Raw genomic sequence first — 14366 nt, 5'->3', positions numbered from 1 at the left:
TTCCAATTTCATTTACAATTTAATAGTTATTTAAGTTTGTTGTTGAACTTGTGCTTAACTGTTATTTCCGCCAACTTGTTCATCAACCTCTATAGTTAAATGTTTTATTTACTTTCAGTTAACATTTACCTTATAGTAGTTACTTGTATTTATTGCTCAATGTTATTTAAGTGCTAGCCCATGTAACTATTGTAATTATATTATTTTCTTGTTTGAAGTTGCAGTTTGTCCTTCAGTTGTGAGTTGATTGTATTGATCAGTCATTTGATTAAATGCTAAACATTCTGATTAATCCTTCAATTCATTACATTTTATCTTGAATCTTAAAAATTGCTAAGTTTCAGATTTTGGGAAAGGTTCTAAGCTTGAACTAACCATATTTTAAGCTATACCAATTCACCCCCCTTGGGTAAAACTATCAATCCCAATGAATTGTATCAAAGCATGTTCACCAATCCGAAAGCTTAATAACTTATTGAGCAATTGCTACCCAAGTAAGTGCTTCATTTGCTGAGGGATACTGAATCTTCCTTCCTCCTATCTTTGATGGTGTTGGTTTTACATGTGGGAAGGATAGATGAGGATCTACCTCATCCCCCTAGACTATGATCTTTAGGAAGTTATAGAGAGGTCTCAATACTCAAGAAGTAAAAAGAGTTCACTCGTATACTTCAGCATATGAGATATGGTCGTCATTATAAGCACTATATGAGAATGCTTATAAAAAATCAATAGATGAAAATGAGTGCAACATAACCCAAAAGGAGAAAGTCTCCATCAAATGTTTGTTGGCTAAAGAGCATAAGAGCTTAAAGTTCCTAACATGAGCAAATGGTTCCTAGATCTATTTGGGCCTATGAGAACTACTAGTCTAGGAGGAAGATCCTATTTTCTAGTTATTGTAAATGACAATTCTAGATGCACTTGGACCTTCTTCTTAGCACACAAAAATAAAGCAACAAAATATCTTAAGTCTTTCATAAAAAATAGTTTAAAATGATAAAGAATGCAGAATAAATTAATAAAATTATAGAGAAATCACACATAACTTTTCTACACCTAAGACACCCGAGTAAAATGGAGTAGTTGAAAGAAAAAACAAAACACCTCAAGAGATGAAAAGAACCATGTTGAATGAACATAAAATACCCAAACACTTTTGGGCAAAGCCTCTAAATGGAAGGAAATCGAGAATCAGTTACTTTAAAGTCTTGGGGGCAAATGTTACATCTTGAACACCAATGATGGTTTGGGAAATTTTGATGCCAAATTTGATATAGGAATCATTATTTATTACTCATAAACTAGCAAAGCATATAGAGTATACAACAAAAGAACATCAATTGTTATCAATTGTTAAGGGATCAATTCATGTAACATTTAACGAAATTGAGTTCCTAAGAACTTGAAAAGGAGAGGACTAGGAAATTAAAGTCACCATACCTAAATCACGGGTAGAGGAGAATGAACAAGAGGAAGATTGCTTGGAGATGAAAACTAGGACTATCAAATGCCTAGGGAAGTAGGTTTTTTATATAATAAAGATCACCCAAAATCTCAAATAATAGGAAGCCTAAGTGTAAGGGCCAGGACTAGAAGCTGATCTTGAACATAAGAGAATAATATAGCCCTTCTATCTCAAATAGAGCTCAAAATTGTGGAAGAAGCACTAAAGGATAGTCATAGAATGGATGCAATGAATGAGGAACTAAAACAAATTGAAAATAATCAAGTATGGAAACTAGTAGAGAGACCCCTTCGTCACCAGAAATTAGATGGGTTTACAAAAACAAATTAATAAATGACTTGGGAGCGGTTACTAAAAATAAAGCCCAATTGGTTGTCAAGGGATATGGTCAAGAAGAAGGAATTAACTATGATGAAACCTATGCTCCAATAGCAAGCTTAAAATCAATAAGAATGCCATTCGCCTATGCTAGACTCTATCAAATGGATGTACAAAGTGCTTTCTTAAATGGCTATATAAGTGAAGAAGTTTATGTCAAACAACCCTTGGTTTTGAAAAACAAGAATTTCCTAATCATGTATACAAATTAACAAAGGTGCCTTATGGATTAGAACAAGCTCTAAGATTAAGTAGATTCTTAATAGACAAGGGCTTCACCAAAGGAATAATAGATCTAACTCTTTTTCATAAAAACGGTTGAAAGTGACATAATCATTGTCCAAGTATTATGTGGATGACATCATATTTGGTTCTATAAATGAAACCTTGTGCAAGGAATTTATTAGTATAATGAAATCTGAATTAAGTTCTGTTTAACATTGCAAATAAGGCAACAAGAATAAGGCACATTTATATGCCAGTCCAAATTTACAAAAATAAACATTGAAAAAAGTTTGGAATGTATTAAGCCAAACCTGTGTGCACTTTGATGAGTATCTAAACCAAAATTGATCTTAATCAAGAGGAGAAACTAGTAAATAAAAAGTGTATAGAAAAATGATAAAGAGTCTACTATATCTCACAGCTAGTAGACCTAACATCTTGTTCTCGGTTTGCCTATGTGCTGTATTCCATAGTAATCCAAAAAAGAGCCATTTAAAAGCTTTCAAAATTATACTGACATATCACAATGAATTTCCAAATTTAGGACTATGGTATGGAAGGACTGACTATTTTTGTATGACTAGCTAATTCGGATGCTGATTTAGGAAGTAGGATAGATAGAAAAAGCATGAGTGGTGCTTGTCAATTTCCAAGGCCTTGCTTGGTTTCCTTGATGTGCAAGAAGCAAAGCAAACCTCAATAGCCCTAACCATGGTTGAAGTTGAATATGCGGCTGTAGAAAATTGTATCACTTAATTGTTGTGGATGATGTAAACTTTGGAAGATCCCTACCCATTGTTAATAAATATACATCGTATTCATTATATACTTGTTTTTTGTTTAATATGATGAATATGTAATATTAGAGTGTTATATTTTTTACAAAAAATCTATTTCTTTAATTTTTTTTTTGTAGCATATCTATTTTTTATACTTTTATTTAATTATAACAACATTGACTGACTAATTAGTGTGTTTTATCCTATGCTCAAGTCCATACAAATTTAAGCAATAATTTGTTTTAATTCAACCATTTAAAAAAAAAAACACAACCTTGGTTAACAAACAAATGGCCATATTGGTTGGACGGTTGACCAATCTTACTAGGTAAAGAGGACATGGGTAAGACATGAATCCCTTTTCTTTTGTATTTTTAGCTATTTTCATATTTAATAACAATATATCTTGTTTTTTTACACATATTTTTGTTTAACATGATGAATATTTAAGACTAAAAATGTACTAATTTTTTATAAATTTTACAAAAAGTATTACATTTTTATTGTTATTTTTTAATTTATGAATCTTATGTAGTAATTAAAGTACACTTATAATTGATTTTTACTGCATTGGTTTTTAATTAGTGTTTTTATCCCATGGCCAAACCAACTGGTTAGACCGGTTATTTCTTCACCTTAACAAAAATTCTAGGTCCATTTACCATTAAGATACTTGTCTACATAAATACACTAACTTAGCCAATAAGTTATTGATGTAGCAAATTAAACCACTAAACATTTAACTTCGTGAATGGGTTTATGGGTCTTGATGAAGGAGGATTCGGCCTGACCTCTCTATTACGTGACACGTGGCAGAAATAACAGCTCGGCAGAAGGGGCCAAGCCTAGGCAGGAACAAGGGGACACGAGCGAACTGAACTCCCTACCGGGGGCCCGAACTCACCCTTCGTAACAGCTCAGGATACACTTCACCGAACTGACCCACCTTGTAACAGCTCGGGATATACTTCGCTGAACTGACTCTTGTAACAGCTCGGATACACTTCGCCGAACTGACCCACCTTGTAACAGCTCGGGATACACCTCGCCGAACTGACCTGTCCTATAGATACCCCCGAGATCAAGACCGCCTCGCTCAGCACTTCGCATCACTTGGCACCAAAACCAAACTAGTCGTACCACGCCTGACACTAAGGAAGTTCGTGCCCAAGGGCGCCGCGCCTGACTGACTTGGGATTTGACGTTTGGCGGCAGCACCCTAAACGGCCACCTGCCACCGCCACTGACACCGCCATCTCCAGTTAGATGACAGTTAGGCAGTGATGGTTCTGTCTCAGCAGAAAGGACGACGGCCGAATTGACAAGCACAAGGGTAATCATACCTGACCTGACAAGGGCCCCGGGACGAGTGCACAAAGTGATTATAAGAGCCCCCTGCCCCCCGACAGCAGAGGTATGCAAACTTTGCGCTATCTGGTATTACCTTGCTTTTGAAGGATTCTAACTTGAGCTTCGGAGCCTCTACACCGGGTTCCCCCCGGAGCTTCCCCATCTCCGTTTTAGGTTCCCTGCTACCCCGTTCGGAAGCAAGGCAACGGACAGCTAAGATCGGCTAGATCGCGCTCCATCAATTGGCGTCGTCTGTGGGAAAACGCTTCAAAAAGCCTCCCTCCAAACTTCGATAACCCCTTTTCTTCAAAAAACCCAACACTCATGGCCTCCTCCAGCAACATCGGACGAGGCACAGAGACAAACGCCACCGGGGAACAACTTCAAGTCCCCGTGGTGTGCGTTGGACAGTTCACCATTCCCCTTTCGACGGATGGGATCCCCAGCTTGAACGCGCCACAAGCAGTGGCACCCGTAAACCCTCCTACCACAAGCATCAGCTTTCCTCTCCCCATTAAGACAACCTTCACTGAACCGACTGTCGTCCCCCTGGCAGCCAGCCAAAACCGGTTGGAGGACCTGATGCAGTGCATGCGGGCAATGCAAGCCCAAATGCAACAGTTCCAACAGCACCAGCTTCACCAGCACCAAGTACTGCACAACATCTCCCAGTATCACTATCAACAGCAGTTCCCCCAACTGCCACTGAACCAACCACTACTTCCGCCTCGCCACCCCGCTCCGAGGCCGGTCAAGGCCTCCCCGCAGGATGGACGCCCCCACCAGGCGAAGGCCTCCCGACCCCAGAACCACCCCAACAGCCAGGCCTCGTCCCCAGGCCGAAGAGAGAAAAATGTCATCCTCGCCTTGCAACCCGCGAGCGGGTCGGGAACCTCGCCTGCGAGGTCGGCACCTGGCGCTCCAAGCCCAAGCTCCCGCTCACCGAAAACCAATTCAGCGCTCTGGTGGCAGACTACCAGCATTCCGGGCCCAACGAACTCGGTAACACGGAGGCCAGCAACGCCAGTACAAGGCCCGCTCAACGGCGAAGTAGCCGAACCGCCACCCGTGCCTTGTCGGAGTTCAGAGGCAAAGACACGAGCTCGGACGAGGTAGGGGCTGCCCCGGTTCTCTTGGTTCCTTCCCCCCTCGCATCGGAACTCCTGGCGGTCCCCTTACCTAGAGACTTCAAGCTCCCACCTCTGGACAAGTACGACAGGTCCTTCGACCCCAACGACCACATTGACGCCTTTCAGTCCCAAATGCACCTCACCAGGGCCAGCGAATCGTGGCCTTTACCACCACCCTCAGGGGGGGACGCCCGCACTTGGTACAGGAACCTGGCCCCCGGGTCGATTAAGTGTTGGGCCCAGTTCGTGCAAGTCTTCACCACACACTTCGTCACCAGCCAACGGTGCCCCAGAAAAGAGGAAAGTATCTTTGGAGTAGTCCAAAGAGAAGGAGAATCCATTCGAGGCTACATCAAGCGATTCAACGAAGCATGCTTGCAAATACAGCGGTTGGACCCCACAGTGCAGCTCGCGGCGGCCAAAAGAGGGGTGACGCACAAAAAATTCAAATGACACATGGTGGCCAACCAACCCGCAACCGTGGCCGAATTCCTAAAACTCGCGGATAAGTTCATGAGGACAGAGGAAGAAATAAACCAACAAACCGTGGGCGGGAACGAGAAAAGAAAGAGAGAAGGCGAGCTCTCGAACCCGGTGAATATAAAAAACCCGACCCGGGAGCCGAAGCCGAACCAGTCGTTCCGGGCACCCCTAGCAGTTCGGACGAACTACACGCCGTTAAACACAAGGCGGACGGAGATCTTAATGACGATCAAAGACGCCCCGTACGTTAAGTGGCCACCTCGCCTAAAGGGAAATCCGAACGAGAGAAATAAGAATTTGTATTGTAGTTTCAATAGAGACCATGGTCATAGCACCGAACAGTGTAATAACCTCCGGGACGAGATAGAGGGGCTCATCCGTCGCGGATACTTGAGAAACTTTGTACAGCACAACAATAACAATAAGGCAGGTCGGCAAGGGGAGCACGAAACGGATGCCCCCGAATCTAGCAACAGACCTGCTGAACCGTTGCAGAAGCAGCCTCCGGAAGAGAGGCCAGTTCGGGGAACCATCCATGTAATAGTGGGAGGTTCGGTGGTAGCGGGGTGTACCTCGGCAGCAGCCCGGACTTCAGTTCACGAAGCGGCCCTCGAAGAACGGAACCCCCCAAAGAGACCAAAGACCGAAGAACCAGTCTTCTTCACGGAGGACGACGCGCGAGGAGTCCACTACCCCCATGATGACGCGCTGGTTATTAAACTAAGGATCAGCGACTTCGAGGTCAGGCGCATACTCGTAGATTCGGGCAGCTCAGCGGACATCCTCTTCAAGTCAGCATTTGATCAGCTGCAGTTATAGAGGAGCGAGCTGAAGCCCGTGAACACTCCCGTGGTGGGTTTCAGCGGAGAGGAAGTTAGGCCCCTCGGAAAAGTAACCGTCCCGGTGGAAGTCGGCACATGGCCTTGTGCAGTCAGACTCAACCATGATTTCCTGGTAGTCGCGACCCTCTCCCCATACAATGCCATAATAGGGCGGCCGATCACGCATATCCTACAGGTGGTGGTCTCCACCTACTATTTGGCCATGAAGTTCCCTACGGACTTCGGTGTAGGGGTAGTGCGGGGCGACCAGCTCGAGTCCCGCAAGTGTTATGTTGCCGCCCTGAAGGGAAAAACCAAGGCGGACGACGACTTCGAACTGGACCGGCCTGCGGAGCAAGGTGAGGAACGGTCTTCGCCCACCGAGGAAACTGTCACAATCCCGACTTCAGCTATGGACCCAGTTCGCACACTTCAGATCGGAGCTTCCATTGAGGATCCCCTACGAACCGAACTGGTAAGTTTTTTACTTCAAAATTTAGATATTTTTGCCTGGTCTGCGCCCGACATTAGCCCCGAACTGATAACTCACAAACTTAATACTGACCCTATAGTCAGACCCGTTAGTCAGAAGAAACGCAACTTAGCCCCAGAACGCTGGAGAGCGGTCGACGAGGAGGTCGAGAAGCTCCTCGCAGCAAACTTCATAAGGGAAGTCCATTACCCGAGCTGGGTGGCCAACCCGGTGTTGGTAAAAAAGGCAAGCGGCAAGTGGCGCATGTGCGTCGACTATACCGACCTGAACCAAGCTTGCCCGAAAGATTGCTTCCCCCTCCCCAGAATTGACCGCCTAGTGGACGCGACCTTGGGAAACGAGTTGCTAAGCTTCCTGGACGCCTACTCGGGCTACAACCAAGTTAGGATGGATCCATCCGATGAGGAAAAAACCAGCTTCATAACCGAGTTCGGCCTGTATTGCTACAAAGTCATGCCCTTCGGACTAAAAAATGCCGGGGCGACTTTCTAAAGACTTGTAAATAGGCTATTTCGGCCCCTGATTGGTACGAAGATAGAGTGCTATGTAGATGACATGGTCGTCAAGACTCAGTTTTCACAAGAATTAATACAAGACTTAGATTCTGTTTTCCAAATCCCGCGTCAGTTTAGCATGAAGTTGAACCCCAACAAATGTGTCTTCGGCGTCAACTCGGGCAAGTTCCTAGGCTACATTGTCAATCGGCGCAGTATTGAGGCCAACCCGGACAAAGTAAAAGCCATTCTAGATATGAAACCACCTTGGAAAGTAAAAGAGGTTCAGAGGCTAAACGGCCGCATAGCCGCTCTAAGCCACTTCTTGTCTAAATCAGCAGACCGCTGCCTACCCTTCTTCAAGGCAATCAAAGGCAAAGGGTTCGAGTGGACCCAGGACTGCCAGTTCGCGTTCGACAAACTAAAAGGTTACCTTGCTAGTGTGCCAACCTTAGCCCGGCCCGAGGTGGGCGAGGTCTTAGAACTGTACCTCTCGGCAAGCGACGATGCGGTCAGTTCGGTACTAATAAAAGAAACAGACCGGGTCCAGCGACCCATCTATTATGTTAGTAAAATTTTGCAGGGAGCAGAGGCAAGGTACCCGGAGATAGAAAAACTAGCATACGCCCTAGTAATAGCAGTTCGAAAACTCCACCCATACTTCCAGGCTCACACCGTCATCGTCCTAACTGACAAACCTCTTAGACAAGTTTTACTCAAACCCGAGGTTTCTGGTCGACTGACGAAATGGGCCATTGAACTCAGCGAGTACGACCTCCAATACAAACCGAGAACCGCTATCAAGGCCCAAGCTTTAGCAGATTTTATCGCCGAGTGCACTTTCAGCCACGAAGCCCCACAGGTCGAGCCCGAGGTCCCTAGTTCGGGCGAACCCGGAGCTCCTGAGCCCATAGAGTCCGAACCCCGTGAAGTAGTAGCCAGTGTGGCATCTCTCCTGATCAGGCGAAGCGCGAACTGAGATGAGGAGCCCTGGATCCTTCACGTGGATGGTTCCTCGAACTGGCAAGGCAGCGGAGCTGGAATAGTCTTGTGCGGCCTGGGCGGCACAAAATTAGAGTACGCACTACGCTTCGAGTTCGTGGCATCCAACAACGAGGCAGAGTACGAAGCACTGATCGCCGGGCTGGACCTAGCGCAAAAGGTAAAGGCAAAACACTTGGTCATCTGCAGCGATTCTCAGCTCGTGGTGAACCAAGTTACCAGCGAGTACGAAGCATGCGATCTCTCCATGATCACATATTTGGCCAAAGTAAAATAAGCCCTGCTCAACTTCTAGTCACACATCATCAGGCAAATCCCGAGGTCAGAAAACACTGAGGCCGACGCCCTGTCCCGGTTAGCTAGTACAAGTCACAACAATATGAGAACTGTGTACATAGAGGACTTACCTCGGCCTAGTATTCTCGGGGGGACAGAGGAGGTCGCTCCCGTCTTGGAGGCAGAGCCGAGCTGGATCGATCCACTCGCGAGCTTCTTGATAGACGGAACCCTCCCTGCAGATCGCCATGCGGCCAAGAGAGTGCAGCGCCAGGCAGCCAAATACGTCATAATAGACGAACGGTTATACCGACGGTCATACACGCTCCCCTATTTGCGTTGCCTGCGACCTGCCAAAGCCGAGTTCGTACTCCATGACACTCATGAAGGCCTGTGCGGCAGACACTTGGGGGGCAGAGCACTCACCCAAAAGGCATTTCGACAAGGATACTGCTGGCCAACGATGAAGGCAGAAGCTGTCGAGCTCGTCAGAAAATGTGACAAGTGTTAGAAGCACGCCAATATCCACCATCAACCTGCCTCCGACCTCAAATACCTCGCCAGCCCGTGGCTCTTTGCACAATGGGGCATCGACCTCCTGGGGCCATTCCCACCGGCAACAGGTAGAAGAAAATTCTTAGTTGTTGCAGTAGATTACTTTATGAAGTGGATAGAAGCCGAACCTCTGGCAACTGTTACGGCTCGAAACATACAGAACTTCTTTTGGAAGAACATAGTATGTCGGTTCGGTTTACCTCGGGTACTAATCTCCGACAACGGCAAACAGTTCGAGGATATCAAGTTCCAAGAGTGGTGCCAGAACATGGGGATTCGGCAAAATTTCACGTCAGCCGCACACCCACAGGCAAACGGTCAGACGGAAGTAATGAACAGAGCCATCTTGCGCAGACTAAAAGCACGTCTGGGTCGAGCTAAGGGATTGTGGGCCGAAGAGCTACCAAGTGTCTTATGGGCTCACTGAACTACCGAAAAAATAGCCACGGGAGAAACCCCCTTCAACCTCACCTACGGCACTGAAGCAATGATCCTGGCGGAAATCGAAATACCAACATTGCGATTAGAAACATACGACGATCGGACGAACGGAGATGAGTTACGTACCAACCTTGACCTACTGGACGAGGTTAGGGACCTCGCGCACATCCGAACAGCGGCATACCAGCAGCAGGTAGCTTGCTATTACAATAGCAAAGTAAAGCAACGAAGCTTCCGAGTCAGCGACTTGGTCCTTCGTAAGATTATGGTGCCCGAACCTGGCGTGGGCAAGCTTGGACCTAATTGGGAAGGGCCCTATAAAGTAAAAAGAGCGCTCGGGGGGGCATACGAACTCGAAACCTTGGAAGGCAAACGTGTACCTCGAGCGTGGAACATCGTGAACTTAAGGCGATACTACCTATAAACCACCAAGCAAAGTGGACGAAATCAGGTCCTATGTGCCATGATACAAGCCAAGAGAAACTTCGGCAAGCAAAAGAGCATATTATCAGCTCGGCAAAAAACCAGTTCGCGGCAGAGCAGACCGCGAAAATTTAATAACCCAGACAGTGGCAGACAGAATCAGTTCGGGGAAGAACACGGGGAAAAAGAGTCCATTGCAAGAAACAGTACATCGGCCATAAAAAAAAAATACATGGCCGGAGCCACTTCTTCGCCATCGGAAGGCACTTCAACAACACCCGAAGGCCCTGCCTCTCCTTCAGAGTCCGGCTCGCCATCGGTCGCATTGGCCATCTCCTGAGTTATACGCGAAGTGGATATGGCACTTACATCGAGGTCGGGGTATGTATTCCGGATCATCCACCGGCTCAACTTGAACCCCCTCCTATAAGAGTCCACCATCAAATCGTCAAAACGCGGAGAGGCAATGTAGTCTTCAACTGCCTTCTTCTTGGCGTCTTCAATGCCTTGGGAAAAAATCTGTGTTCTCTCCCTGATGTCCTCTTGAAGATATTTGACTTGATGCTGCAAATCCAACTTCAAGTCCGCCATATGCTTGACAACTACCCCCATGGCCTCGGCGTCACGCTGAGACCTCGCCTGCATGGCCATCGCGACGCGAGCAGCCTCTTCAGCAGCGTAAGCAGCCGCCTCAGCAGCCCAGGTATTTGCCTCTGCAGCACGGAAAGCTTCTTCAGCAGCATGAGTGGCAGCCTCAGCAGCTCGCGCTTGTCGCGAGCTCCTCTCCACTTGGGCCGCCAAGGCATGAATTGAAAATTCACCTACCAGAAGAAACAAGTGAGCAAATAACAGCAGAAGCAACAAAATAAAAAAAAAAAAAGAAGACGGAATCTAACTTACCACCATGGCATGTGTTACGGCACGGCAAGTGACCTGATTCAAGGGAAGATCGGTCCACGCCGTGACCTCCTCAGGGAAAGTAGCGTCCCTACTCTTCTGAAGAACGTAGTTCGGCGTCAACACGCTCCTAAACTCCCCTTGAGCTCCCGAGCCTGAGGGCCCAGCCCGCATATGAGCAGACCCGGAGTGAGCAGGAGCACTTGAGTATGCAGTAGCGCCCGTATGAGTGGTCTCAGCGGAAGGCGCCCCGACAGTTTCGTGCACCGGTGGAGTCGCTTCGGGCTCCCTAGGCAGATCCTCTGGCGTATGGTCTGGAACTTGGGGCTCCTCATCCAGAGGCAGCTCGGTACGAGTTCGCTTGGCGACCTGCTTCCTCCTCTTCATACCTTGGAACAAACGTCCCCCACAAGTTCTCCCCGCGTCCATGACACCTGTAGAAACGAGTTCGACATCAGAAAAAAAAATGAAAAGAACAGAGCAAGCAAGAACCGCATAGCTAGAAACCTACCCGAACTCAGGCCGGCTGCAATAAGCTTGGCCTCCGTTAAGTAGTGGTGGCACTTTAAGCCTTGCCGTGCCCATTGTCGGAGGCCCTTCACCGTCTCTTTATCGAGAGTTGCACCTAAATCGAGAGCGGCCTCACCCCACTCGGTCTGAAAGGGCCATCCTTGTGCACTTCGCACGCCGAAGTAGTCCCGCTTCCACGCCGGGACCTTATTAGGAAGATCGTGCAGAAGCTTAAAACCTTGGCGAGGAGTAAGGTAATACGCCCGTCTCCCCCCAGGAAGAGAACCCACCTGTCTCTTGAGCATCAAGATAGAGGAGAATATCTCTAAGTCCAAGGGGAAGTTCTGCTCGCAAAAAAGGGAAACTATCCCCACCAGGTTCCGAATAGAGTTCGGATGAAGCTGACCAATGGTGACACCGAAGTGGTTTATGACTTCGACGAGAAGGGGATGGAAAGGAAGTCGCAACCCCGCAGCGAGCTGCTCTCGAAAAATCACGATTTCGTCAAAACCGTGTTCCCAAGGAAAGCTACCCGATGGAATAAAATATGTGTACCCCCCAGGAAGATTGTAAGACAGAAGTATGGATTGAAGCCCCTCAGGCGTCATGGTCGAAGGACCAAACCTGTCTAGCATCCGACCTCGGTGGGAGGTAGACGCCAAACCGCCCGAAGCGACTCGCCCTACTGGTTCATAGTCCTCAAGCTCCACCTCAGGATCACTGAGGCAGTTGGGGGACACGGCTCAGTTGGTGGAACCTACGTCGGCCCTACTCGAAGAATCGTCTGAGCTATCAAAGCTAGACATTGGGGAAAAGATGGATCCAGGAAAGTACTCACCGGAAAGTTTGAAGAACAAGCCAAAGAACCGAGAAGACTATATAACCAGCCTTGACGTGAGCTGGAAAAGACTTGGACGCGAGCTGAAAGGTTGGGCGCGAACTCAGTAGACAGACCGCATAAGTGACAAACCGACCAGGGTCCCCCATTATTTATAACTACAGTAGCCAAGAATCGACCGTGCAGACCGAAGACGATCCGATGACCCACGTTCTTACTGACCGCACAACCCTTAAGGTCGAGATGTGATTGGCGCACGTCTTTCCAAAAAAAGCAAAATGTCAGCGCACATCTTTTTGAAACAGACGTCGCTTTGACACGCGTCTTTCCGAAACTGACGCGCCACACGTCTCCCTGACAGTCACCCGCGCACGTACAGCAGTGGCGCGCCTTTTTGAAATGACCCGCTGTCACGTCCCAGCGGCGCGAATTGGTTTGAAATTTAAAACGCACGCTGTCACAACCACCGGCGTTCTTGAGTAAGCATGTTTCTAGCCTTCTCGGGAACCGAAAGAACCCTAGCAAAAGCATCTCGTGCAAAGAAGGTTTGAAGGACGGGACAAATCCACCTGCTACCTCGCGAAAACTCCCTGCACCATGGCAAGACCCCCGTCGCAAGGAGTTGAGGGCAATTGATGAAGGAGGATTTGGCCCGACCTCTCTATTACGTGACATGTGGCAGAAACAACAGCTCGGCAGAAGGGGCCAAGCCTAGGCGGGAACAAGGGGACACGAGCGAATTGAACTCCCTACCGGGGGCCCGAACTCACCCTTCGTAACAGCTCAGGATACACTTCACCGAACTGACCCACCTTGTAACAGCTTGGGATATACTTCACCGAACTGACTCTTGTAACAGCTCGGATACACTTCGTCGAACTGACCCACCTTGTAACGGCTCGGATACACTTCGCCGAACTGACCCACCTTGTAACAGCTCGGGATACACCTCGCTGAACTGACCTGCCCTATAGATACCCCCGAGCTCAAGACCGCCTTGCTCAGCACTTTGCATCACTTGGCACCAAAACCAAACTAGTCGTACCACGCCTGACACTAAGGAAGTTCATGCCCAAGGACGCCGCGCCTGACTGACTTGGGATCTGACGTTTGGCGGCAGCACCCTAAATGGCCACCTGCCACCGCCACTGACATCGCCATCTTCAGTTAGATGACGGTCAGGCAGTTACGGTTCTGTCTCAGCAGAAAGGATGACGACCGAATTGACAAGCACAAGGGTAATCATACCTGACCTGACAAGGGCCCCGGGACGAGTGCACAAAGTGATTATAAGAGCCCCCTACCCCCCGACAGCAGAGGTATGCAAACTTTGCGCTATCTGGTATTACCTTGCTTTTGAAGGATTCTAACTTGAGCTTCGGAGCCTCTACACCGGGTTCCCCCCGGAGCTTCCCCATCTCCGTTTTAGGTTCCCTTCTACCCCGTTCTGAAGCAAGGCAGCGGACAACTAAGACCGTCCGGATCGCGCTCCATCAGGTCTCATGTACATAAATTTCTATTATGGGTCTCATGTGTGCTCCTGATTTTTTGTTTTACTTCTACTTCTTTTATTGATAAAAAATATATTATTTATTGTACTTACTTTTGAACATGACAATTATACCCTAATAGAAATACACCCACAATTTCTACAAAGTTTCTATTTTTTATAACATTTTGTTTTTCTTTTTATTTTTAAAATTTTCATTAAGTGAATTATTACACTATAGGTTCACCTATTTTATTCGATTGAATTGCTTACCGACCACCTACATGGAAATATCATTTTTAGATATTTTAAAT

The sequence above is a fragment of the Nelumbo lutea genome, chromosome 2, assembly GCF_056320005.1.
Source record: "Nelumbo lutea isolate HS-2025 chromosome 2, American lotus-T2T, whole genome shotgun sequence".
Classification (NCBI taxonomy): domain Eukaryota; kingdom Viridiplantae; phylum Streptophyta; class Magnoliopsida; order Proteales; family Nelumbonaceae; genus Nelumbo; species Nelumbo lutea.
The sequence above is the reverse complement of the archived record's forward strand: the minus strand, read 5'-3'. Positions refer to the sequence as shown.